The sequence below is a fragment of the Papio anubis genome, chromosome 2, assembly GCF_008728515.1.
Source record: "Papio anubis isolate 15944 chromosome 2, Panubis1.0, whole genome shotgun sequence".
In the NCBI taxonomy this organism is placed as follows: Eukaryota; Metazoa; Chordata; class Mammalia; order Primates; family Cercopithecidae; genus Papio; species Papio anubis.
Window position 1 is genome coordinate 76,875,689 of NC_044977.1, and position 27,767 is coordinate 76,903,455.

The 27,767-nt window shown below is 38.5% G+C and overlaps 1 protein-coding gene and 1 long non-coding RNA gene across 2 annotated transcripts in view; one reads left to right on the plus strand and one right to left on the minus strand.

The window, feature by feature from the left end:
* Positions 1-27,767, minus strand: part of SYNPR (synaptoporin) — a 328,630-nt gene that overhangs the window by 221,653 nt on the left and 79,210 nt on the right. The gene's annotated exons all lie outside the window — the stretch shown is intronic.
* On the plus strand, positions 7,376-27,412 carry LOC103882012. The gene is made up of 5 exons (XR_001899754.3): positions 7,376-7,430; positions 19,284-19,338; positions 22,574-22,669; positions 26,183-26,263; positions 27,330-27,412. It is a non-coding gene; the product is annotated as an uncharacterized LOC103882012 (long non-coding RNA).

Sequence of the window (27,767 nt, forward strand, 5' to 3'; positions counted from 1 at the left end):
TTAATGAGCACCTTCTATAGTCCAAAGAGCTTTTATTTACACATTAACAACTATCCTTACAACAATCCTGCAAAGTCAGAATCATCTGCTCCACTTTAGATGTGAGAACAGTGAAGGAAACAGAATAGAAGTAACTTGCCAAATAAAAGTGGCAGAGGCAGAATTTTCACCTTGGTCTGAAAAGATGGTACATGCCAGGTGTTCTTGACATTCATTTATCCATTTTATGATGACAGCATGTTGATTTTCCCTTAGGAATCACCCCTACCGGATATTCAATCTTCGTGGTTACAAAGGGGCTGATGGGATGCCTCAGCGTCAGGGTGGGCACATAATACCCACCTGGTCAATGCAGATACCTTACCTGCCAACCTCAGTGATTGGTTCAGGGATGGGCATATGACTCAAGTGAGCCAATCAAAACCAAACAGTATCAGTCTTACTGAGTTGGCTGGAATGATTGGTAGGAGAGACACCTTTCTGCTCAGAACTGAATCTGGGATGATAAGTTTGCCAATTTCCATCATTGGGAGAGCCTACCTGAGAATGAAGCTAAAGTTATAACATCATTGTAGACTGTGCTGCAGATGTATTGACCCTAACAATTCCTTCTTTTCCCCCTTTTTTACACTTAAGGTAGGTTTTGGTATTTTTTATGCTTAAGGTAGATTTTGGTTACTTGATTCATTCCATCCACTCGATATACATTTTTTTTGTCTGTCAACTTTTAGGTTCTGGGGTACATGTACAAGATGTGCAAGTTTGTTACAGTATACTGTCACATAATGCGTTATGCACAAGAATAGGCTCATTAAAACACATTCTTCTATTCCTAATTTATCTGACAACAACTCCAAAGAGATCACCGCTTTTACTCTTGCTGATCAAAATTTGGTAAAAATAAAACCCAGATGTGGCCAAAACTCTAAATCTCCTTATGCAGAGTCCAAAAAGATGTAATTTTGGAAGTCAGCATGACTGTTTTATGAAAATATAACAAAAGCCACTTTCCTCCATCTCAGTTTTTTCCTATTTATGGGAATTTGTTTTGTGTGAGCAGTATCAATTAATGGCTTTGGAAGCCTAATATTAAATTTCTGAGTATAAATCTAATAATTTCTGGGGCCTCATGTGGCTCAGTCTCTGCACACTCTTACTTTAAATGCATCGTTCCAAAAGGAACTCCAGGCTGGGCGTGGGAGGCTGAGGTGGGTGGATCATGAAGTCAGAAGATTGAGACCACCCTAGCCAACATGGTGAAACCCCATCTCTACTAAAAATACACACACACACACACACACACACACACACACATATCAGCCAGGTGTGGTGGTGCTTGCCTGTAATCCCAGGTGCTCAGGAGGCTGAGGCAGGAGAATCGCTTGAACCCAGGAGGTGGAGGTTGCAGTGAGCCAAGATTGCATCACGGCACTCCAGCCTGGGTGACAGAGTGAGACTCTGTCTCAAAAAAAAAAAAAAAAAAAAGGAGCTCCAAACTTTACTTGGGCTTTTGAAAAATATTAAATGAAGTCCAGTTTATAACTCACAGGATAGGGGATGCTGTGATATGCCTTCCAGATATCCCTCAGGAATTCAGGAATAAAGCACTTATGATCTTAGTTTCTGGTCACACCGCTTGCTGGGAATGCTCTGCCATCAGTTCCTGCGGGAATCACCTTAGTTGAGGAGGGCTGCCTCATTCAAAGTCGCTCACTCTTCCTCAGACAACCCACATTCAATAACTCATTATGGGTACCCAAGTCCAGGCCCCTCATCCCAACTGGAAAGAGCTCTGAGGGTCATCCTGCCTTTAGAGCTCCCAGCAGAGTCAGCTCAGCTGCTATATGTCCTGTGACTATAATGTAGCTCACCTCCTTCCTCTGCCCCAGCCTGCTCCCACCCTTTGCTCTCCCCAGGTGTTGATCCAGTGATCCAAGTATTCTCTGATCCATTTCTTCAATCTAGTCTCTAACTGAGGGTTTGCTTCCTAGCTAACCCAATCTGTGACACATAGCAGTCGGTCTCAGTAGCTTTGTCCCTCTGCCACCCAATTCTCCCACACTCCAAGGCTGCTTTGTAACCTCTTATCTCAAATCCCAAATACCCTCAATAGCCTCCACCATATAATGCCTTTCTTCCTATTTCCCTCACTCATTCTTTTGGCCTAGAAGGATGAACCACCAGTGGTTAAGTGGTTCAACTTGACCTCTGTGGCTATGACTATGTGTTCCTATTTTCTTTCCCACTCTGCCTTTCACCTCCCATTTTCCAAATTCTGAAAGGATTTTTTGTTTTGGCTGCTAAAGAAATGTAAAAGACGTAGAAAAGTACATTTAAAGTTGTTTCAATCACATAGGATCATAATGATGCTAAGGTTCTCTTTAGATAGCAGTAAACTAAAGTATCGAAAGAAGTGGGGGCTACAGAAACTAGTGACATTTTGAGGTCATTAAGACAGACATGCCAGTGGGAAATTCTAAAGGATAAGAGATATGAGGTCCATTTACGGACCTCACAGATTTTTACCCTCCCTTGTAAACATTGTGGAATTCTAACATAACTGTATGGTGAAACATTTACCTTTATTTAAATAAAATAGAGTGACTGAATGAAAAATATTGAGTTATATATTTGGATATAAGAATGGATATGGTGAAAATTGCAATGGTCATATGCAAATAACTAAATTACAGAAAACTCTTGTGGGGCTGTTGTGGCAATCAAGTCAGATCATTATGTGAGCATAAACATTGTATGTCAGTAGAAGACATTTCTGCTCTTTGAAACACTGTATCATCTATTAAAGGATAGTCCTGATTCAAGAGAAGGCAATTTTCCTAATAGGACTAGGAAGCCAAATATAAACTGATCCCAGAGAAATGAGATTCTTGAGAGATCACTGCCATTGTTTTGAAATATTCTAATTATCTGAAAAGAAGAGCAGAGACCACTCAGCAGAGTCCCCACTGTCTTGGTGAGGCTTTCCTTTGACTTGAGCCACACCATCAGCTGCTGAGGGAGGCAGTGTGCTTTCTGTGCTGACCTACAGCAGTGCCATGCTGCTCTTTGCTCCGCGAGGTGCCTGAGCAGCCTCCCTAGCTCCCACCAGGCTGACCCTGGCTGGAGGCACAGCTCCTCCTCTGAAGGCTGATCTGAGGTCATTCACCCAGAATTGAGGCTCATCAAAACCTAGTGAGTCATGATCATATTTGTGTGCTCAAGAGGGAAAATAAAGAAAGAAAGGAAGGAAGGAAGAAAGGAAGTAAATATAATCCAACTCTGCTCTTACTCTCATGGAAGATAATTACAACCAAACAAGAAAATTAAATGTCAAAGTTCCAGACTATATTATAATTAAACAAACACAAAGCAGGTTTGGGGAACATTAAGAATGCCATCTGAACGATTCCAACAAAGCTTGTTAAAGAAGAAGGCAGACACCTTGTCGTTACTCCAGAACTTGGCACTGCCCATGCCTTCTAAGATGGCAGGCGGCAATGGGACTCGGGAACTCCTACAGAGTAAAATAAATTTATTTCTTTGTTTTTGGGGTAAGACAATAAGGCTCAATAGCTACAGCTAAGATTGTGGGGTCAATTGAAGCAGGGTTCAAATCTCACTTGACCATTTAGCATGTGCATTCTCTGTGCCTCCATTTCCTTTCTATAGAATAAGGATTAATTACAGACAGTTGTGAGGAGGGTGTGACGCTGATGCCCATGGAACCTCACTTGTAGTCAGCACTCTGTATATGTCAGCTGAGTGCTACCAAAATAATTAGCACTGACCGTAGTACTTGATGCATTACTGGGGCCCAGTTTGTGTTGCAGGAGATAAAATAAAGATGAATAAGCATCTAGCTATTCAGGATTTCCCATATATAATTCAACACTTCTCTAGCAAGGTCTTGACAAGACAAACACGTGGCCTTGAGTCCCAGTTTTGATAGTCTATGCAAAACTTGGAGTGTTCCGAGGTTAGAACCCCCATTTGTTTTGTCTCAATGGAGTCCACAGCACATAGGTATGTGTTGCATAAAGAGCTGTTGACAGCTCCCATCATCAGAAGCGTAAACAGCATATTATATGTGTTTCCTCACATGTGTAACCAGTGATTTCTCTTCCACCTGACCTCACATGAAGTTTATGTACCTTCAGTTCTCAGCTACTAAACAGTTTCTAGTTAGTATTGGAAAAAATCTAAATTAGCTGTAGGAGGGAGATCAGCCAGAGGTGCTATTAATGTTACAGCCAGGTTACGGATTGATGTTTCTTTAGTCCAAAGGGAAGAGCTGCAAAAGAACTTTCTCGTTTGCTGAGTGAGTTCAAATCCATTGTTTCATTAGATTTTCACGAAAATGCTCAGAGTTCAAGCAAGTGCATCTCAAACTGTGGAGCACATACTTAAAATGAGAGGTGATATTAGGTGATGTACAATATTAAATCACACCATCAGAAAATTACTCCCTTATCAATTATTTTTTAAATGTTTTCTATTACATGAAGAAGTAAGTCTCAGTTTGGTGCCACCATGTCCTTAACACCTCCATAACACTTGCTAACCTCCGAAAGAAAAGGAAGGAAACAGGGGAGGAAGGAGGAGGGGAAAATAGTAGTCCTGTTCGAAGCATTGTGGAGTATTTGGGAAGAATTTAATGCTATTATCTTCATTATACTTATTTTCAGAGCTATCTTCTTAAAGAAGGGTATTTAGTGAATTTTAAGTAAATAATAGTAGAGGAGGTAGCAATACAATGAAAAAATTGAAGAAGTAGGGTAGATGACTGAAGTTTGTATGCGTAGTTTGTATTAGGTCATAAAGCTGTAGTTGTTAAAGCTGTAGTTGTAAGAGCTGAGGCCATTGGAATCACGTGCTTTTTCCACCTCAAGCATGCCTCCTAAACTATTAAATTCAAATACAGGTCTGAATAGAGCGTAAGAGCTCTTCTCTCTAGTTAGAAAAATCTAAAATTGAATCCAGCGTCAACACCATGGCCATGCTTCCTTGGACAAGTTATGTTACATCTCTACATCCCAGTTTTTATTTTTCAAAAGAGGGGGAAATAAAAACAACGAACTCATAGGATTGTTATGGTGTTTTGATGAGAAAAAACAATGTAAAGCATTTAACACAGTCCCACACACATAGTAGGGGCTCCATAAATGTCTGCTAAAAATATTAATGGAAAGGCTTAAAATAAGAACTCTGCCAAATGTTTGTATATTCTATCATTTCAATGAAAGGTCTTTCAACTATCATGAACTGATTTATCTTAGTCAGGACATATTGTTCTTTCCTTTTCTAGGATAAAACCTAATCATGGTTAGGGAATTATGAGGCTTGTTCCTGACACTGACTGGTTGAGATAAAAGAAACATAAAATTACACATCGTAGTCAAAGAAAGACATTATCATAAACAGCTAGACTTTGGGGAAGGGAGAGAGCTGATAAATTGTTCTTAATTGAATCTCAATAAAGGATGCTCTGTGTAGAAGTAAAAAATGATATTTGTGGAAGATATATGTTAATATGTAAAAAACCTCTAAGAATGTTTATTGAGCACTCACTCCACTAGATGCTGAATATACAGCAATAAATAAGATATCTAAGTCCTGCCTTCACAGTGTTGCAATAAAATGTTTAGGACTCTAGCCTAAGGGCACACAATCCTCTCTGCACTTGTTCAGGGAAAGGCATAGCTGGAAAGGAGCAAATGAAGTAGGCATTAGATGACTGAATTTCAGATCCAGCACTGACTGCCCTCAAATTGATGTGATACTTTGAAGAAGGCATTTTGCTTCTCTGAATATTCATGTTGATACAGAGATGTCATTAGATGTTTGATCAAGGTTTCTGAAATACCAAGCCTTTAAATATACTTACAGTTATTGCCATATCTATATTCCACCAAATTATTTATATTTTACTGCAGTAAATTAATTTCTTAAAGGCAATTCTGAATTCCCACTATAATCAAAAATTGGTGTCATGTGACATAAATGGAAGTCATCTGTAAAAAACAATGACTAATTTCTTATAGCTTTATTGAGGTATAATTGACAAATAAAAATTGTACACAATGTGAATACTTAATATATATAGCCATTGTTTAACAATTACCACAATTGAATTAAGCAACACATTCATCACCACACATAGTTACCCTTTTGTGTATGTATGTGCATATGGTGAGGACATTTAAGATCTAGTACTTAGCAAATTTCAAGTAAGCACTACAGTATTAATAACTAAAGTCACCACTGCCATCCATTTATTAAACTATTATAGAGGAGATTTTTATGAAGCAAAGATGTTCTTTTTGGTGTCATTGCAGGGAGGAGTGCTATTTCCCATTCCTGTTCTTTGCTTCATACAATAGGAGTTCTATTAGTGTAGCTCCTGGCCTCTTTTATTTTCATTTATTTATTTGGATACAGAGTCTCGCTCTGTTGCCTAGGCTGGAGTGCAGTGGTGCTATCTCAGCTCACTGCAACCATGCCTGGATATTTTTTTGTATTTTAGAAGAGATGGGGTTTCACTGTGTTGCCCAGGTTGGTCTTGAACTCCTGCGCTCAGGCTATTTGCCCATCTCGGCTCCCAAAGTGGTAGGATCACAGGCATGAGCCACTGTACCCGGTCCTGGCCTCTTTTATTCCTTAGCTATGCCGCTCCAGGAGAGGTGGAGTGACTTGTCTGCTTAACAAATATGGAAAAGATAAAGGACACTCTCGGTTCAGCTCTCTTATTTTCTCTTGGGAGGTACTGCATCTCATTTTATGCTGTTTTCCAATTTAACCCTTGATCTCCAGTGCTACTACTTCATTTTATTATCCATTTGTTCAGAATGTGGTTGGGAAAAGGGTGTGCTAACTCTTGTAAACCTTAAACTCCCTAGGAGTGAAATGACTAAATGTTTGGCACCTCCTAGTGTGAAGATCTCTATAACACTTTCCATAAAATCGTCTAAAGAATTAAACCTGAAGTAAATCAAGTCTCTAGTTCTAATGAGCAGATAGTAGTAACGTAGGCGATAGAATAATGAATTAAGTGACACAAAAGAATACAACCATCCAATCCAGAATGTTGGAAATTCTTCAAAACAAACAAAAATCAAAACCCCTCCTCTCTTCGGTAAGTAAATAAGAAAAAGGCAAGAGATGGGAAAGTAAAAAACAGCACAGAGGGAAGATGGAGTAGATATACTTTTCATTGTTTCTCCTGCTAAGTACAACTAAAAACCCTAGAAATTATACATAACACACACATAAGAGGACTCCGAAAGGAGGAGAAAAAGGCAGATTGGCCAGGGACCTTGGCACTGCTGAATAGACGCAGTGGTGTGTTTCCTGAGTTTTCTTTTGGCCTCATACATCTCAGGCGTGGAGATGGAAAAGCCAGCAATCTGGATATACCAATGACGGCAGACAGAGTAAGTTCCAACAAAAGTCTTCTCTTTCTAGACAAAGGACCAAGAAAACAACAACCTGGCAAGAAAACTTTAAGAATACAGCTAGTCTATGCCAGTCAAACACCACTGAAAACAACTGTGGCCCTACTTCCATCCGTGCCAGCAAAGGTCAAGTGGGAAACCTAGACTTCCAAATTTACCAGGCTGTAATGAACCCTAACTACTCCCTCACTCTCACCTCCAAACCCAACCTGGGTGGTGTCAGGGAAGGTTGAGTAGGGAGCCAGGACTTCCATGCCTTTGGGCAATAACAATGGTCCTGGGAGAATACGGAAGATCACCTTGGGAGCATGGATTTCCATCCCCACTCAGCAGTAATGAGGCACCCCTCCTGCTACAGTTGTATCAGGGGAAACCTAGTAGAGTCAGGTTATGGGCAAATAGAACACAGTTTCCTTCCCTTCTTGAGTTTTCTAAATTATTTTTGATGGTGAAAATATTTTTTTTTCAAGTGAAAGTTTTTATTTTCCTTGTGGTTATTTTGATATGAATACATAGGGGCCATAAACATTTTTTAAATAAGGGAATTCAGTTTCATTTTTTTTAAATATGTGAGAATGCTGATAACCTGATTGTCTCCCTCTAGATTTGAGAGACAGCTGCTTAGCAGACTGAAAACCAGATTAGGAAAGGTATAGGAACTTCCTACTACTTTATATATTCAATTCTCTAAGGGAAACTGGGTGTGGCCCTTACTTCCATGATACTTATTCACAGGTTATGATGTACAGCTTGTGGATACTGGTGTGAGGGTCACAATATAAGGTTAGTTAACCTCCATGGAGCTAGGTTCCGGATTTGAGGAAGACACACAATGTGGCATCTACTAACTGAAGCTAACAGATCCCAGAGTAAATCATATTTGTGCCAACTGATAAGTGAGAAGGTGGTAACAGTTTCAATAAACAAAGGAGTTAACCAGACAAACCTAAAATCAATTAAAAGGAAGTCATAGTTTATTTTCACATTAGATCATCAAGATGGTGAAAATAATAACATTGTCTGATGTAGTTGTAAGTGTATTTAAAAGAAATATTTAAAATACTATTATAAACTGCTGGGGACAGAAAAGGAAAGCAGAAGGAGGTAAGTTTTCTGTACTTTACTTGAAATGGTAAAATGTTGATACTAGTAGATTTGGTAAGTTGTGCGTACATAAATGCCTGAAGGAACCCCTAAAAAAGCTATACAAAGATGTACACTTAAAAGCATTAGAGTAAATCAAAATGAAATTTAAAAAGATGTTTCAGTAATCCACAGGAAGGCAGGAAAAAGGAAGAAGAGAAACAATAAACAGAGGGAGTCAGAGAAACAATACAGAGAATGAACAGAAAACAAGAAATAAAATGGCAGGCTTTAACATATAGATAGTAACATTAAATGTAAATGGTCTAAATACACCAGTTACAAGAAAGAGATTGGAAGAACAAATTAAAATACATTACCCAACAATATGCTATCTAAAAGAAATTCACTACAGCTATAAAAATGTAGATATGTTGAAAGTAAAAGAATTGAAGAAGCTATACAAACAGTAATCAAAAGAAAGCAAGAGTAGCAATATTAAAATGAGATAAAGTAAACTTCAGAGCAAAGAAAATTAACAAAGACAGAAAGAGACATCATGTAAGGCCAAAAAGTTTAATCCAAGGAGACATAGCAGTTCTAAATGTGTATGTACCAAAAAACAGAGCTACAAACTTCCAGTTGAAGCAAAAACCAGTACAACTGAAAAGAGAGAAAGGCAAATCCACAACTGTTGTTAGGGACATTAACACCTCCTTCCAATAACTGATGAAACAACTAGAAAGAAAAAGGGCAAGGATATAGAATAACTCAAGAATATCACCAACCAACAGAATCTAATCAGCATTATGGAACTTTTCACCAAATGACAGCAAAATACATACACTTTTCAACAGCAGAATACACATACTTTTCAAGCTCCTATGAACACATACAAAGACAGGCCATATCCAAGGCCATAAAACAAAACTCAACGAATTTAAAAGAATTAAAATTATACAGAATACTCAATGAAACCAAACTAGAAATTCAATAACAGAAATGTTACATAAAAATTCCCCCAAACACTTGGAAACTAAAAAACACACTCAGCATAGTACATTTATGATTTTCAAAAAGTCTCAAAAGAAAGTTTTTAAAATACATTGAATTGAATGAAAATAAAAACACATTATCACAATGTGTAATACACATTTTGTGTATTCTTAGCACACAGTGCTAAGAAACATATTTATAGTACAAACTACTTAAACATTAGAAAAGATTTTTAAAATCCTAAATCAGTAATCTAAACTTTCACACTGCAAGACTGACTCTTTAAAAAAAAAAGGGGGGGGGGGAGCAAAATAAACCCAAGATAAGGAAAAGGAAGCAAATAATTAAAATAACAATATAAATAAATAACAGTGGGAAAAAAAGGAGAGGTGGTATATATTACTAATATTAAGAATGAGACAGGGTGTATATCACTACAGACGCTGCAGATGTCAAGAGGATAAGATAATACTGGCATATCTCCAGCAAGATTTTACGTAGAAAGGCAAAGGAATGAGAGTAACTAAAACAATGTTGGAACAGAACAGAATAAAGTGAGAGAAATCAGTTTACCCAATTTCAAGACTTATTACATACTTACAATTATCAAAACTCCAATATTGGCAGAGGGGAAGACATATAAATAGAATACAGTAGAGAACCCAGAAATAGACCAAAGCAAATATGTTCAAATGATATTTGACAAAGTTGCAAAAGGAATTCAAAAGACAAAGAATAGCCTTTTTGACGAATGGTGGCAGAGCAACTGGACATCTACAGACAAAAAATGAACCCCAATCTAAACATAAACTGAATGACTAATATATGTTGGTTTATAATTCTACTCAATCTATTTTTGTGTGTGTTTACAAAGTTCCATAAGAGTTTAAAGAGAGAAAGAATTTGAAGGTAAATACCTTTCCCACTGTATAATTGAATGTTATTTAATGCTATAATTCTGAACACTCAAAGCTACACTACAAAATATTATACTAGATAAATTATAAGCATTTGTGTAGTTTATAGCATTAGTATACTAAATATCTATAATTTATACACAAAAATACATATGGAATTATCCTTTGTTGAAAATATTTCACTGTATTATACAATTTTCTTTCTAAGGGTTTTAAGTTCTTATAATAAATGCAATATGAATTTATAGGTCAACACTAAAAATGCATAATCTGAATTTTATTCTTTACTTTCTGAACCAATACAACTTCTTATTGAAGTTGATCTATTAATATTTAATTTTTAATGTCCTGGGGATAAAAAAAATCTTATGCTCATTTATTCTTATATGCTAAATTTCCTATACTCTCCTAATTTCCATTATACTTGTTTTATTAAAGATTCTACTTGGCAGTAAGAGGAAAAATCATGAAACATAGAACATTCTGAATAATCACAGTGCTCTGCTAAATATAAAACCATGTAATTAATGTTTTTGTTTAATAACATAGATCCCAATTTTCTAGAGAACTGTGTCTTCATGAAGCAGGGTTTAAAAAAAAATCTAAGATGTATCTCACTTGGTTTGTTCTATCCTTGCTGGTTGATTCTAATTTTTTTAACCTTTTATTTGGTAGTACACTGAAAGAAAGATCTTAACTCAAAGTATGTGATTTCATAAAAGATGAGAGGTTGGCATGCCTTACTGAAATTTGCTATTGTCCTGAAGCTATTTTACTGTACCTTTCCAGACTGTCAGATCTGCTTAAACCTGATAATTATAAAATAAGGCTTCTTTTCTTATCTTAAAGTGACTTCTAACATAGGAGTAAGTACCTCTTAAACCTAGAACTGTGCATTTCATTTATTTAAGCCTTAAGAGCCTGGAGAACCACTGGCTAAAAATCCAGTAATAAAATGCCACATCCTGTTAAGAAATTTTGGAAGAAAACTTATTATTTCTGCTGCTTTTAAGTAAATTGAGATTTATTTCTTATGTGGTCTTTCTTAAACGTTTAACTCATTTAACAGCAGATGTGTTTCAGAATCTATTAACATTACCTTAGTCCTGGATTTTATTTTAACCTTTTTGATAAAATCTTAAAAAGGAAATCATTTCCTCAACTTATACATAGCTAAATCAGTTGCACTTGGGAAAAATGGGATGTCGAAGAGAGAATGTTAAGGAGAGAAATTAGTGTAAGGCATGAAACTCACTGCAATAAAAACACAATGTTGGGGCGGGGTGCGGTGGCTCATGCTTGTAATCCCAGCACTTTGGGAGGCCGAGGCGGGCCGATCACGAGTTCAGGAGATCGAGACCATCCTGGCTAACATGGTGAAACTCCGTCTCTACTAAAAAAATACAAAAAAATTAGTAGGGCGTGGTGGCGCGCCTGTAGTCCCAGCTACTCGGGAGGCTGAGGCAGGAGAATGGCGTGAACCCGGGAGGCGGAGCTCGCAGTGAGCCAAGATCGCGCCACTGCACTCCAGCCTGGGCGACAGAGCGAGACTCCATCTCAAAAAAAAAAAAAAGACAATGTTGGCATGACTCTTTAAGGGTTTGTTATGCACCGGGAGCCATTTTATGCTCTAGGAATACAATAGAGAATAAAATAAGTATGGTTCTTGTAAAGCACACATTTTAGTGGGGGAAAGAGTCAATAATCAAATAAATAAAGAAAAAATATCAGACAGTAACTAGTGCCATGAATCAAACAAAAAGAAAATGATAGAGACAGTGGCTACTCTGGAGGAGACAATCAATAATTATTACTCTAATAAATTAGCACATTAACTAAAGCCTGAATGAGAAGAAAGAGCCAATCATGTGAGTATCTTGGGAGAGGTGGGTGATGAACAGGTCTGAGAGTTCAGCATGTGCAAAGGCACTGGGGTAGAAACTTTTGCCCCTTTACAGAAACAGAAAGAAGCTCAAGGTGGTGAAAGAATAGTGACTAATGTAGAGAGACGCCTATAATGGAGTACAGGGATAGGAAAGCAGTCTTATCATACAGGATGTTATAGGCCGGGATAAATAGTATTTTATCCTAAGTAAGGGGAAGTCTAATTCCTTGAATTAGGTTTTAACTTTCTTCTGAATATCAACAATCTTTGTTTCTGTCCATATTCTGAATTCTATTTCTGTCATTTCAGCCATTTCAGCCTGGCTAAGTACCCTTGCTGGGGAACTAGTGTGGTCTTTTGGGATTAGAAGACACTGTGGCTTTTTGAGCTGCCAGAGTTATTGCACTGATTCTCTCATCTATGGTGGCATGATTTCCTTTAACAATGGTGTAATTTGAGTAGCCAGTAGACTTCTTTTCTGGATGTTTTTAGAGGGCTGGGGGTTTTTGCAGGGGGTTTGTAGCTGAGTTCTCACCCTTGGTTTCACAGTGGGGTATATTATCAAAGGATTTTTGGTGTTGAAGTTTGGGCTGTGATCCAGTAGATAAGCATAATAGCCAGTTGGTAGGCTCTTGTTCAGCCACATGGCTCCTCTATATTTCCTCATGAATGCAGCTGTGCTCTTTCTCAGTGCTCTGAGAGTGTGGGCTCCTCCCTACTCAAGTGCTAGCTGCAGATCTTTGCTTGATTCTTCTGGGCTGCACTTTGCAGTCCTGAGGCAAGCTCAGGCTTCATGTTTTCACCCCAGCTTGAAGGCAGCAGGGGAAGGGATCTTGGCAGTAGTTGTGGCAGAGGACTTTTCACCTATCTCATGGGGCTCTATCCCAGAGAGATTCAGAGCTGCTATTAATCAGTGTGATCTGCCTGGGGTGGAACTGCTGTGCCGTGGGCCCAAACCAGGGGCAGCTGTGCCTTGTGATGAGCGAGGGTTGTGGGGGAAAGGCGGATGGGGGAAACAGACCGGCCTCTCTCCTTAGGACAACTGCAGCTTGCTGGAGTCATGGTTAAAGCACCCAGGGTCTTTGCTACTTCCCCAATCCAAGGGCAGCAAAGGCAGTATCACTGCAGTGGCAGTGGCAGAGGGGCTTTCAGTTGCCTCTGGGAGTTCCATCTCAGAGAAACACAGAGCCACTGCTACTGGAAATGTTCAGCCAGGGATGGGGTGCCTGTGTTGCTGGCTCAAGCTGGGGCCTTCACTTGGTGAGGAGCAGGGGGTGGAAGGTTTACAGGGAGGAGTGACTGGACTCTTGTCTATATGGTGACTGAGTCATGCCGGACATAGTCTCTGTTTTTATATGTTTTTGTTTTTCCCCAGATTGAGGGCAGCAGTGGCAGAACCACTGTCATGGCAGTGGCAGAGGGGCTGTTGGTTGCCTCTGAGAGCCCTTTCCCAGGGAAACATAGAGCCCCTACCTTTGGATATACTCAGCCATGCATGGGATGGCTGTTCTGCGGTCCCAAGCTGGGGGCTCAGTCTGTTGAAGAGTGGGGATTGGGGGCTTGCAGGGAAGACAGACTGGGATTCTCTCTGCATGGTGGCCGTGGTGTGTGGGAAATGCCAGCATAGCAACCAGGCCATTTGTTCCTTCCCCATCCTTAGAGTGGTTAGGGTGGTACTACTGCAGCTCCAATGGCGGAGGGGCTGTGGGTTGTCTCTGTGATTTCCTCCTCAGCAAAATGTAGAACCACCTCCAGCCAAAGTGTTGAGGTGGAGCCAGAGTGGTTATGCTAGAGTCCCAGGTCCGGGGTCCCACTCAGTGAGAAGCTGGAATGAGGATTCAGGTGGAAAAGAGTCTGGCCACTTCCCTGTGGGGCAGCTGTGCTGTGCTGGGGAGCTGTGCCAGTCTTGAATCACCACACACCTTCTAGAACCTGAGGGCAGCAGCAATGAAGGCTGCAGGGCAGCAAAAATAGTGACTTGCATCTCCCTCTGGGAGCTCCCTCCCAGGGAAGTCAGAGCTGGCCTGAAAGCTCAGACAGTAGGTGGCTCGAGTCCCAGGCAAGTGGGTCTTATTCTGCAAGGTGAAACCTGAAGTTGATCACTGCTCAGCCTCAGGAAATTTACTTCTTTCCTGGAGATGTGCAAGGGAGCCTGACCTCCCCCACTGCCAGAGCTGCAGCGGCTAATGCCAGGATGCCTGGGGATTCAAGGCTCTTGGGACTCCATGTGTGCATGAGTGGCTTCTCTGCCCAGACTCCACACAGCTCTCAGTGTCAGTCTGGAGGCCTCTGTGGGGTGGGCTCACCAGGGGATCTCCTGAGCCCAGGGTTGCAAAAGTCCATGGTAGAAGTGTGGGTTCCTCGGGACTCTCACTCACCATTTTTCCGAGGTACAGGGGCCTCCTCTGGCTCTATGCCATCCCAGGTGGGTGGTCGTCTTGTCTCATTCCTCTCTGTCCTTCATGGGTTGTTTCCTTGATGAACCCCAATGTGTCCACCTGAATGTTCCAGTTAAAGGTCTAATGTTTATCACCACTCTTTCTTCTGTCCGTGAGAGCAGTGCATGCTAGCTGCTTCTAGTCAGCCATCTTGGCTCTCCCCCATATTTAAATTCTAATTCAACAACAGGGATTAGATGATATTTTCTGGGTTTATGAATGCACTATATTTATATAGGAGTCTTTCTCTAACTCAATACTCTAAATTTTTACAAGGTTCTCACTTATGAATTCAAAGTTTAACCTGATAGCATAAAATATACAATTACTCCTTACTGTCCCCAGCGGGTCTGGATATCTAAACAATCTCAAAACTGCAGGAGAGTAGAAGATATTCTTATTTTGTAACCCACAAAGTGCTTAGAGATCCATCTAGAAATTATGCCCCCAGCCTAAAAATGTCCAGCTATGCCCACAAATCATAGACAAAAGGCCATGTGGTATTTGTCCATTTTAAACACCACAGTATACAATTACCACAGCTAAGCTTCAGTCCAATTTTCTGGGCAAGTACAAATTCCATTTTTCAGACATCTACAGAATTGAGATTATGAAGTTCTATTAAGAGGAAGTATCCAATAGATTCTTTATTGGCACACTAGACAGCTTGTCAATGTGTTTTTTGAAAACTCATCTAAGAAACAACGAAAGGATTAAATAAATCCCAGATAGGGGGTAGAGTCAATCCTTTCAGAGCACTCTCAAGGGCCTGATTTTCTAAATGAAATCTTGCCAAGTATTTTAAAATATCATTGTTCCCATCTTGGGCTAGCTTTGTAAAAAAACATCTTCCATAGGGCAGAGAACTGCCTCCCCTAGGGAAGCTTTTAGAGGATAAAGGGGGATTAACATGTCCACTTCATGTAGACATCTACAAATTTATCACTCATTTACGTATCTCCTCCAGCTGTCTAGCTGCTTGCTGATTATTTGCACTATCAAAAATCAGAAAGAAAGTGGATTATCTACAAGGACAGAGCCTCACCAATAGCTTTTAAATTTTATTCCCTTCTTTAGATAGTAAGATTCAAATGAAGTAACTCAAAATGGTTCACTCATGACCTTCTTTTCAAAATGGTCATGAGATAAGAAGAGAACCTGAAGAAGCTCCAAGAATCTTTGGATTCCTTAGGTGAGGAAGAAAATTCTTCTTAGTCTTCCTGAACTCAAATCAATGTCAGAATTCCATACAGTGGTAAAGAAACAGAAAGGGAGACTAAAAATGTTCTAGAAAGATAAGCAAAATATGGTATTAGCTGATTGATTGTTGTCCCAATTACAATTAAATAAAAAATAATGACATAGAAGGCTTTGTGGGCAATGTACCCCTCTCTGCTTCACCTTCACACCAGTGGGTAGTGATTTGTTATGAGACAACAACAATACAAAGACAGCAGAATGGAAAATTGATTCCATCTTAGGAAGCTTAAACACCAGGTTCCAAACTTGAAGGGATTGGATTTGTGTATCCAGTGGGAAAACACAATTATTAAAATGTTTTAGGAAAGTAAAAGACAAAGAAATATGACATAGCTTTTTTTTTTTTTTTTTTTTTTTGCAGGTACATTTATTCTCTGAGATCTACTTTCCCTATACTGGTTGCTCATCTTTCCACACTTAACCCCCTCCTCCATTTTGCAGACTGTATCAGTTTGCTCAGGCTGCTGCAGCAAAATGATTTTAACAACAGAAATTTATTTTCTCAGAGTTCTGGAGGCTGGAGTCCAGGATCAAAGTGTCAAGAGAGTTGGATTCTCCTGAGGTCCCTCTCCTTGGCTTGCAGACGGCCACCCTCTTGTTGCCGCTTCACATGGTCGCCCTTTGTGCATGCATGCTCCTGGTGCCTCTTTCACTTCCTAAAAGGACACCAGTCATATTGGATTAAGTTCCCACTCTAAGGGCCTCATTTTAACTTAAATTCATCTTTAAAGACCTTACCATTAAATACAGTGACATTCTGAGATATTGGGGGTTAAGACATCAAATTGTGAATTCTGCAGGTACATGATTTAGCTCATAACACAGGCCATGAGTACAGAGGATTTATTTTTCTCTATCTTGACAACAACAGTGTCTTCATGTAAGGTGTCCTTCTCAACTCTAAGAAATGTCCTGGTTGAAGCTTTGTTTGAATATCTATCAACAAGTGGTCTTAATTATCTCACCACAATCACTTGTCAAATCTTCGCAATCTGACTTGAAGCAACATTGTATAAATAAAATACCTCTTTCCAAAGCTATCAATAAACTTCTTCAGCCAAAATCAAAGGCCATTTTTTTCATGCTATTTTTCCTGGTTCATTCTGTAGCACTGCACACCATCACTGCCATCTCTGATTGAAAATATGATCCTTCCTTAATGACCATGGCTTTATACTCCATAGAACTATTTGTTATCCCTTCTCCTAATTTTGCTTCTCTGAGGTCCAGATTCATTCTTCTGGCCTGTTCGTTCCCCATTAATCTTAAGAAAATCCTGTCCTTTTAAGTAACTCAATCATCGCCTTTTTCACAAATGGCCCTGCAGTGACATCTCCAGACTTGAATTGCCTCAGAACTTGGGTCTTTTACATCCAACTTGAAGCTCTTCATCTTTGATTTTCTCAACTGGAACTCAGCAAATACAACATCACATTCCTCTTTCACTCAGACTAGCACCCTTTCCTGCACTCTTTCTCTGCTTCCCTGTAGGAAACTCAGCTCAATGCCTGGCATTACCACTGGTCATCATTAATGTATTACCCAAGTATTTACTGAGCCTCTGCTGGGAAGCAGACAATGCTAACCAAGGCAGATACCTGTGAATGAAACAGGCACAGTCCTCAGCTTTGCAGTTGCTCTTGGTCCAGGCAAACACCTTTCTCTTTGATGCTCCATAGCTTATCACTAAACTCTGTAAATCCTCCTTCTAAACATCATCTAGGATCATCTCTACTTTTTAAAAATTTCTTGCTGCCAAAATCAATGTCTCGTTTCTTATTACATCAGTTTTTATTACACTGAGATTGCTGTAATAACCTCCAAATTGATCCTATGCCTCTAATCTCCATTTTACTTAATCCTCGCCACCCAATCTCTCTAGAATATCATGGCAATACTAGCCTTTAACTACTAGTATTACCACTGTCACTTCCTGCAGAAAATTGTCAGTGAGTGTGCTTGCCCTCTTAAAAATAAAATCCAAACTTCAGATCTGGGGAAATGGAAAGAAACACGTAGGTTTGAATTATTATTTTGTTACTTAAAAGCTTTATGTTCCCAGGAAAGTCACTTGCCATCTCTGGTTCTGTTTCCCTAGTTGAAATATTAGGGCTAAAATTGGTAACCAGCTCATGAATTATTTAAATTATAATTCAAGGCCGGGTGCAATAGCTCACACCTGCAATCCTAGCACTCACTTTAGAAGCTGAGGTAGGCAGATCACTTGAGCTCACAAATTTGAGACCAGGCTGGGCAACATGGCAAAACCCCATGTCCACCAAAAATCTAAAAATTAGCTGGGCATGGTGCATGTTCCTGTAGTCTCAGCTACTTTGGAGGTTGAGGTGGGAGGATTTGAGCCTGGGAGGTGGAGGGTGCAGTAACCCAAGATTGCAGGACTGCACTCCAGCCTGGGAGATAGAGCCAGATAGTGTCTCAAAAAAATAATAAATAAATAAATAAATAATTCAACAGTGATGCTTAGAGGATATTTTCTGAACTTCTGAATGTACTGTATTTATATAGGAGTCTTTCTCTAACTCAACACTCTAAATTTTTACAAGATTCTCACTTATAAATTCAAAGCTCAACCTGGTATTATAAAATATAAAACATAAAATTACTCCTTACTTTCCCCAGTGGGCCTGGATAATATCTAAATAATCTCAAAGTTGCTGGGGATTTTGTAACCCAAAAAGTGCTAGGAGATCCATCTTGAAGTTTTGCATCTGGCCTAGAATTTCCAGGTATGCCCACAAATTATAGACAAAAGGCAAAACGGTATTAGTCCATTTTAAACACATAGTGTGCATAGCTCACAGGGTTATTATGAAGGATACTGGCACACACTATTGCTGCTGCCACCACCACCACCTGGTCTACCAGCTAATGTTTATTAAGTACCCAATATGCCAAGTACTGTGATTATTATTGCTCCTTTAGTCTTCAGTCTGTACACTAACTGTGTGACCTTGGGGCAAGTTTCTTAACCATTCAATGGCTCAGGTGTTTTTATTTTCAAAACGAGGTGTTATAAAGAATCAATGTGATTTATGCAAAAATGACGGTGCCTGGCACAGAATCAGTTCTCAAAAATGGCACTATGACTCTTACTCAGGACCACTCATTGTAACTTTTTGTAACTATAAATATAAGGGTCCCACAAGTGTAGCCATCTCCTACTTTCTAAGCTGGATTGGTGACCTGCCAGCAAGAAGGAACTGTATCTTATATTTGTTTATTTTCCTAACAGGAGCAAACAACATAGAAAACCATGACTCAATAAACGACAAAGGATGAATCACTAGGTAAAACTGTTATCTATAAAAGTGCACATACTTTATTTGAAATTATGCTCCAGAAAGTTTCCTAGAGTGGCCTTTCTTCTCTGGTTTATATTACACTTGGCCTTTTTCCTTACATAACATAGTGAAGTTATTTACTTCTAGTCCTATTATTGTAGTGATAAAGATCATCTAAATTTATTTAAAACCATAAATATTTCTCTTATCACCCCTTCCAAGAGAAAATTAGCATTTTAGGAGAAAAATAAACCTAAAGGGAAAAAAAACCTCAGGTTTGTTCCGAGAATGTCTTGTAAAGATTTGGTTTCTACTTGAATTCAATACATAACCAGAGATTACATATGGGTTAATGAGTACCAGAATTAAAGCTAATTAAGATTCTGTCTCTTTTGCAGAAAGTAAAATGGATTCAGTATAATTCAGTCTTCCAAATCTTTTATTGATATAATTACTAAAAGCAAATATTTATGAATTACACAGGCAATGTTCAGTATTATTTAAAATAGCAAAGAGCTATTGCTGCAACAAAGGAAAGAAGGGAATGAAACATCAAAAGCTTCCCACAGATCATCTGCTCACCATGTTTATGTGAGAAATAATCAGAATATGAGGTGTGCCCCTATTAATGGACTCATCACTCTGAAGTGGTACCAAGGTCAACATGTTCGCATTGCTTTTCAGCTGAACAGAAAATGTAATCAAAGAATGTTTTTGTCTATCCCATTTTACACACACACACGCACATACGTAAGTATCGCCTTAGAAAAAATACATATCTTTTGAATAAATACAGGTCCTTTCTGCCCTGGATAACATTTTTTCCCTCAAATTAATGAAAAGAGAACTGAATATATTTCTTTAAAAGGGAACTGAATTTATTTCTTTCCTCTTTCAGTATCTTTCAAAGAAATATATCCTTATGATATTTTTGTCAACAAATTGTAAAGCTGAAATTCTTGTCAGTAATTCTTCAGTTTATTTCCCCATGTTAACTTTTAATTAACCAAATTTAAATTTTGTATGTGAACCTCTACATAGACACCTACAGTGTAAAACAGATAATAGCAATGGTGCTCAAATCAAAGCTTCCTTTGGGGTGAGAGTGCTGAACTGTCGCTACTCTCCCCGACCACAACCCACTTCCATGTCTAGTCAAGAAGAATCCCTATGGAACCCTGAGGACCCATGGAATCCCACTTAAATACCTTCAAGTTTAAAACTATATTTTTCTGGTTGTTGAACACAACCTTCAAAGTTATGATGTCATTTGGGAGAATCTGAGAGGTAAATTACAAATTATACAGTTGAACTTCATCCCTTTGCCAATATCCTGCACTTTAGCTGACATTTGCTGTGTTGGCAAGCCACAGCCCTCTGCTGGTATGTGTGTACCTTGCAGCCGGCCAATCCTCCCTAAATAGTTTCTGTAATTACTGATCTGAAGTGATCACTCCCTTTTCGTGTACGTGTGCAGATTGTTTTTAGACTCTCCAAAGTAAACCTTTTCATTTATCTCTATTTTAATGTCATTTCAATAAACCTGGCCCCTATTTCAATTTATTCAGTTCACTTGAGACCATATTTCAGTCACCGAGTATATTCATTTATCCTGTAACCTAATTTCATTTACAAGATTGATGAAGTTAACTTCTTTAACATAGAGCACATCCCACGTCCCATCTCATGCCTACTGAATCATAATCTCCAATGGCACATCCAAACAACTATTTGTCTACATTCTTCTCAGAGGACTCAGATCCACTCCTAAATGCAAACCACTTCTAGAGGTCTTAATAATACAAGTAGTTGGTGGCAGTGAATAGGTCAGGACCAAGGACAGAGACCATCAGCGCTCCAGTTGATTTTAATCTATAATTTATACTGGATAATTCAGCCAATTAAGAATTCACTGACTCTATCCTCTTCTAACTTACTTTTACTCTCGAGTAACTTCCTCTAAAACCTTACTTGCATCCAGATATAACTGTTTACAATGTTTTTGTCTATTCGAAGCCATATTTTTAAAAAAGAAATCACAAAATTGATATTTCTAGTATGACTTCTTCTTTCTCCATGAGCTCATAGGCCTTTTATCTATTTGATTATTTGTCCTACAATTTGGCTGTGAATTGACATGAAGCTCCTGAATCTATAAGTGGTTGTATACACTTATCTCATTACCCCTACCTTTTTAAAACCATCACCAATATCTGAGCAAATTGAAAAGTTCTCTTAATACCTTGCACAAAAGTGAAATGTATTCAGAATAAGATACGTGAACTAATTTAGATTTCTGCCTTTCCATCTTTATGAAACTTCAATATTTTTAGAAGTGGTATGTTTTACATTTCTAGACCAGTGGTCACTCTCTTTGACAGGATAAATAGAAAAAGAACATGAGTTTGATGTAGGAAAGCTTTTGCAGATATTAACTACAGTATTATTATTAGTCAGTACTATTTGTTATTATTTTCTCACCTTTCTAAATCGGGGATCTGCATCTTCAGGGGTAGTAGTGACAATAGAAGTAATAAGGTCGTGGTGATAAATTTCCTTTTCATACTTAATATTCTTCCTCATTATCATGCAAAATTTTATAATTGATGCAGGCAATGAATCCTTTTGGGAGGTTATAAAAATAGTCTGGGCAGAAGGAAATAGTATTATATGAGCCTTATAGCACTTTCACGGTAACCTGAAAGTATGGACATTCCAGGGTTGTGTTCTTAGTATCTAGACAGTACCTGGCACTAGTGAGATTTGAATAATATTTTAATGAATAACCAAATAAATTATCACATGAGTAAAGAACAACTCATCTCATTTAATCCAAGTAATTACCCCAAGAATTAGTTATCACTCTTTATGTGACAGAGAAGAAAATCAGGATCAGAGATGGTTAGTGACTTTCCCAAGTTCACACAGAGTCAATGTCAGAGCAACAATCCAAACCTACATGTTTCAGCTGCCAGATCATGAATGCATTTCTTCTCATTCTAAACTGAGTTATCACTGGTATTCAGTTGGCTTCGTTGTTCAGCCACCTACCAGCTGTAAACCTTGAGAAAGTCTCAGAAGCTCTCAGAGACCAGTCTTCTTACTTAAAAGGAAGAAATATATGTTACCAGCCTCGCTTATCCTGAAAGGTGGTTTTAACATGCAAGAGAGATAATGCATAAATTGTGAAGTACAGTCAAACCTGAGGAATTGTTATTATTTTCTCTCAAATCTTCCCTAGAAGAAAACAATTAATTTAAGAGGCTGATATTTTCTACTGAAAAATATGCCGCTCAAAGTAAAAAATTTCAAAATGGCAGCACCAGATAACAATAAGGTAAGTGGAAATAATGCTGGCTTCCTATAGTAAGGTACACAAGAACATTATTCTAAACGGTACAAAACCCAAAAGTTGTATTTGCTCCCATGTAGACAATTTGCATAAGAATATTACAGACATTCTACTTACTACAGTTAGGTCTCCATATTCCTGGAATTGTTTGGATAATTCTAGTGGTGGTGGCAGTCTCTTTCCTCAAGAATCATTCAGATAATGGATTTTGCTCTCCATGAAATTTTTTATTATATGTCTAGTAAAAGACTGAAGGTATAGAGCAATTTAGAATCAAGGTACTAAAAGAAGCAGATTTTGGAAAGTAGGATCAACATACTGGCATCTTTGGATAGAGGCTGAGATCTCTGCTCATTACTTGGGTCTCAGCATGAAAGTCCCCTTCTCATGGAAGCCTTTCCTAATACCCACCTTAATGAAGTTAGGTTAGGCCTCCCTCTCAGCATGCAGTACTTTCTCCCTATAGCATTCATCACAACTGTGATTATACAGTCATTGCTATGTAATTATTCAGTGTTAGTCCATCAGACTCTTAAGATCCTTGAAGATAAAGGTTACTTTACTTGCTCACTTTTCTTTTCCTAGGGCGTAGTGTTGGGCTTGGCAACATGGTAGGCTCCATTATTTTTTCTTAATAAACCCATCCATGAAGCTAGAATAGAGAGATTATTGTACTATTTATCTTAGGAAACCACTTTCCTAACATGGTGCCTTTCACTTAGTGGTTGCTAATATGAGAAAAAGAAAGTTAAAACTTCCTGTTTGGTTCAGGATAGGCTTGAATATACTGCAGTAGCAAAACAAAAGCAAAAGCAAAAGCAAAAACAACACAAACAAACAACAACAAAAAACACCCCAAATCTGATTAGTTTTAAAATAACAAAGGTTTATTTCTCACTCATGTTGCATGTCCATCACATGCTAGCCTAGTTCTTCTTCATGCACACATTCAGAGACACAGAGTGAGCATGGCTTCACCATCTGAACATCTCTGGTTATGGTAGGAGGGGGAAGATGGCAGGGAGATAATGCACCAGTCCTGAAATGGTCCTGTATGAAGGAGCATGTATCACTCTCACATTTTATTGGCCACAACTGGCCAATTGCCTACACCTAAAACCAAAGGGTTAGAGAATGGAATTCCTTCTGTAATTAATTAAAGAATTGCATATGGGCAAACATTAAAAATATCTAATCTACCCTCAAAACTATTCTAACAATATTAGCTACATTTTCAGGAGTTGCCCCAAAATGCCACCAATTTCTTATTTTACAGAACAATACAATGTTTGTATATACTAATGCATATATATATGTAGAAATATGTATATACATATGTAGAAATATTTGACTGAAGTCTTAAGTTAATTAGCACCCTATAATAACTGTAACTGCAATCATAGCTATCATCTGTATGTACCATGTGGCCCACATCACTCTCACAATAATCTTATGAGGAGGTAATATAAACTGAACATCTGTTGCTTTGGCTTTTATATCCATTTTTCCTTCTCCTCATAAGACCACTCTAAGCTACCTTGAGGGAACCATAATTCCTTCATTGCAAACCATCCTGCAGGTGTAATTTTAACAGAAACTTACTTTGCCCTGACCAAGATGGGCATATAACCCAGCATAGGCCATTGAGACTCTTGGAGATTTTCCAGATTCCAAATCTCCTGGATATTTCCAAGTCACCAAGAAATGAAATGTAAAAAACAGTTGGAACTGTGACATTCTAATATATTCATTAATTTATTCCTATATTTATCAATTGTCCATTATGTGCAGGAAGCCATCTGGTATTTCAGCAGTGTACCAAATACATGTGTCTCCTGCCTTCATGGAGTTTACATTCTAGTGATTAAATAGACAATAAATGCAAACACACACACATATCATGGGTGATCTTGGATAGCAATAAGTGTTATGGACAAGAATTTAAGGAGTTAGAAGATACAGTGAAAAGATATATAGGGGGAATATGTTACTTAGTGCAATCAGTAATGCTCCTTAAGGGGGCACTCTGGGTCTGAATGAAGTGAGGAAGTCAGCGATGTGAATATCAGTGGCCAGAACAGTGTTCTAGGCCAAGTGGAGTTAGAAAATACCAAGACCCTAAGATGGAAATGAACTAGTATGTTCAAGGAACATCAAAGAGGTTAATGTGCCAAGCAAGGGGTGGAATGCTACGTAAGGAGTTTGGAGATATAGCCAGTGTCCAGATGATATTGTGTCTTATAGGCCAAGATCAAGACATTGAATTTTAGTTTTAAAGTAATAGAAAGTCATTAGAGGGAGCAAGAAGGATAGACATGTTTTAATTTTGTTTTTGAAATAAGTTCTCTGGCTGTCATGTGTAGAATAGCTTTGAGACAGGAACAATGGTTGAAACGAGGAGAAAAGAAAATAAGTCCTCACAATGGTCCAGTTAAGATAGGGGGGCTCTTGGTCAGTGGGCCATTGTGGGAGGTGAGCAGTGGTCAGAATCAGGGTATAGGTTGAAGGGATGATGGGAAGAATTTGCTGATGGACAGAACATGGGGTATGAGAAAAAGAGAGCAAAGATGTCTCTGAGATTTGGGACTAGAATAACTGGGTAAAAGGGTGCATGTTTACAAGAATAGGGGCTGCTGGAGTTTGGAGAGATAATTACATATTTTATTTTGTAAATATTAATCTGAGACACCTATTATCCATTTTGGTGGAGATGTCACACAGAAGTTTGTTGCATAAGTCTAGATTTTCAGAAGAAAAGTAGTGGCTGCGATGTATATTTGAGAATCAGAGGAGACTGGCTATAAATTGCTGCTTGATAAATCACCAGGGCTGCTTGATTCTGATTCTTTCTGAGTCTGTTTCTTTAGATTTTTATTGAACCTGCAAGCTACCCATAATTTCAAATAAATTCTTACATTTACCAAAGTTATTTTATGTTGTTTATAGCCAAAAACACTAATGAATGTTATTATTATTTCCACCATATCAATATGGAGACTGAGGTTCAGAGATGTTAGAAAACTTGACTAAAATCACAAAGATAATAAGGGGTAGAGCTGGAACTTGAGGCCAGATCTGTTTGTAAGATACCCCATATTTAAAGTGAGAATACTACAGAGCTGCTGCCTGCATTGTCTCCTTAACAAGAAAGCTTCAAAAGTCTGGGGCCATGGAGTGCTGTTCAAAGTGACCTCACAGTGGCAAGAAAAGGCAGGAGAGAGAGGCACAGACTTCAAATGGAAAAGGGCATCTCTCTGGGAGTGCTAGCAGTTGCCAACCTTAAATTTCAGGAGGCATCTCAAAGTAACAGAGAATTTGCTTTTTATTTTCTGGTAGCACACTGTGATTTCACGCTGAGCCTCTGTTGCAATGTGCAAACAACTCAACTCTTGGTTAAGTTCTCCTAATGGTAGTGTGGTTGGGTTGATAAGGAGAGGGGAAGCTGTTATTCTGTGAGTGGTACAGAAATTTAACTCACATTCAAATTCTCCTCTGCAGGTAAAGTCTCCTGTTTGGAGAATCTGATCAGATGTATCTACATGATATCAAAAACATGGTCCTGTGAATTCCTTATTTAAGGTCAGCCTCCCCTTAGGTCATTACCCAGAAAGAGGAAGGTGCTTCTCTTGCTCACTCCCGTGCTTCCCAGAGCCCAGCACAGTTTCTGGTACTCAGTAGAAGATTAATACATATATTTTGAAAAAATACATGGAAAATATTTAAATTTCTTAATAAAAAGTAAAATGTTTCAACAACTCTTAGTATCATTAAAAATAACAGAAGACCATTAATTGGTATTATAAGAATTTTACTCTAGAGACCCAGGGAAGAAGAGGATTTTAAAGTGGAAGAGGCAGATTTTAAAATGCTTATGTTCAACAGGTCTAATGTCAGACTGCCTGGATAACTATCCTAGCTCAGCCACAAACTAGCTATGACAGTTCAGGAGAGAATCTTAGCTAGGATTAGTTTCCTTATCTGTCAAATGAGGACAATAGTAGAACCTACCTTAGAGTTCTGTTTTGAGGATTAAGATAGCACATGTGAAATATCTAGATGAGTGCATAGAACATAGTATGTGTTAATTAAACTTCAGTTCTAATTAATGTTGCAGTCCATCCATGCAACTGAACAATGTCCTCATTCTTACGTGGTTATTTTTTTCATGTATTATCAGGATATATAGAATAATAGCTCCCTAGAGATGTTCATGTTCTAATCCCTGAAACCTGTGAACCTGTTACCTTACATGGCAAAATTGACTTTGCAGATATGATTAAGCAAAGGATCATGAGATAGGAGATTATTCTGGCTTATCCTGTCCCTAGTAGAAGGAGCAGGAAGTAAGAGCTAGAGAAGGGAATGTGATGACAAAAGCAGAGACTGGAGTCATGCAAAGAAGGGGCCATGAGCCAAGGAGTGCAGGCAGCCTCTAGAAGCTGGAAAATGCAAAGAAACAGATTCTCCTTTAGAGTCTCCAAAAGGATCACAGCCCTGTGAATACCTGCATTTTAGGACTCTGGCCTCCAGAACTGTAAAATAATTAATTTGTGTTGTTTTAAGCCACTGAGTTTGTGGTAATTTGTTACAGCACACACAGGAAATGAATTCATCATTCAATAACCATTTGTTGATTGCTTCCTAGGTGTAACAAGATGTGTAACACCCAGTGCCCAATCTCAAGAAGCGTACCATTGAATGTGGCACCCCATACTGCATAAAGGTGTCATAGCACAGATTTTACACGAATGAATCACTCCTCAATACTCAATTCTGTTTATTTGCAATAAAAGATATTCCTGTTTCTTTAGTAAAACTTTTTCCTACACTATAAGATGAAAATTAAATACTACTCCTTCCCCGGAGAAATGTGGCTGTGTCACAAAGTGAATGGAGATGTCAGGCTGCCAATACATTTAGTCATCCTGAAGTATAGGGAAGTGTTAATTAATGTAAGCATAATCTCCTCAGCTGCTAATCAAAATGCAGATTCCTGGGCCTCAAATAGATGAACTGAATCTGAATTTCAGAAGTGAGGCCCAAGAATATGCATTTTATAAAGCCCACAGGTGACTCATATACA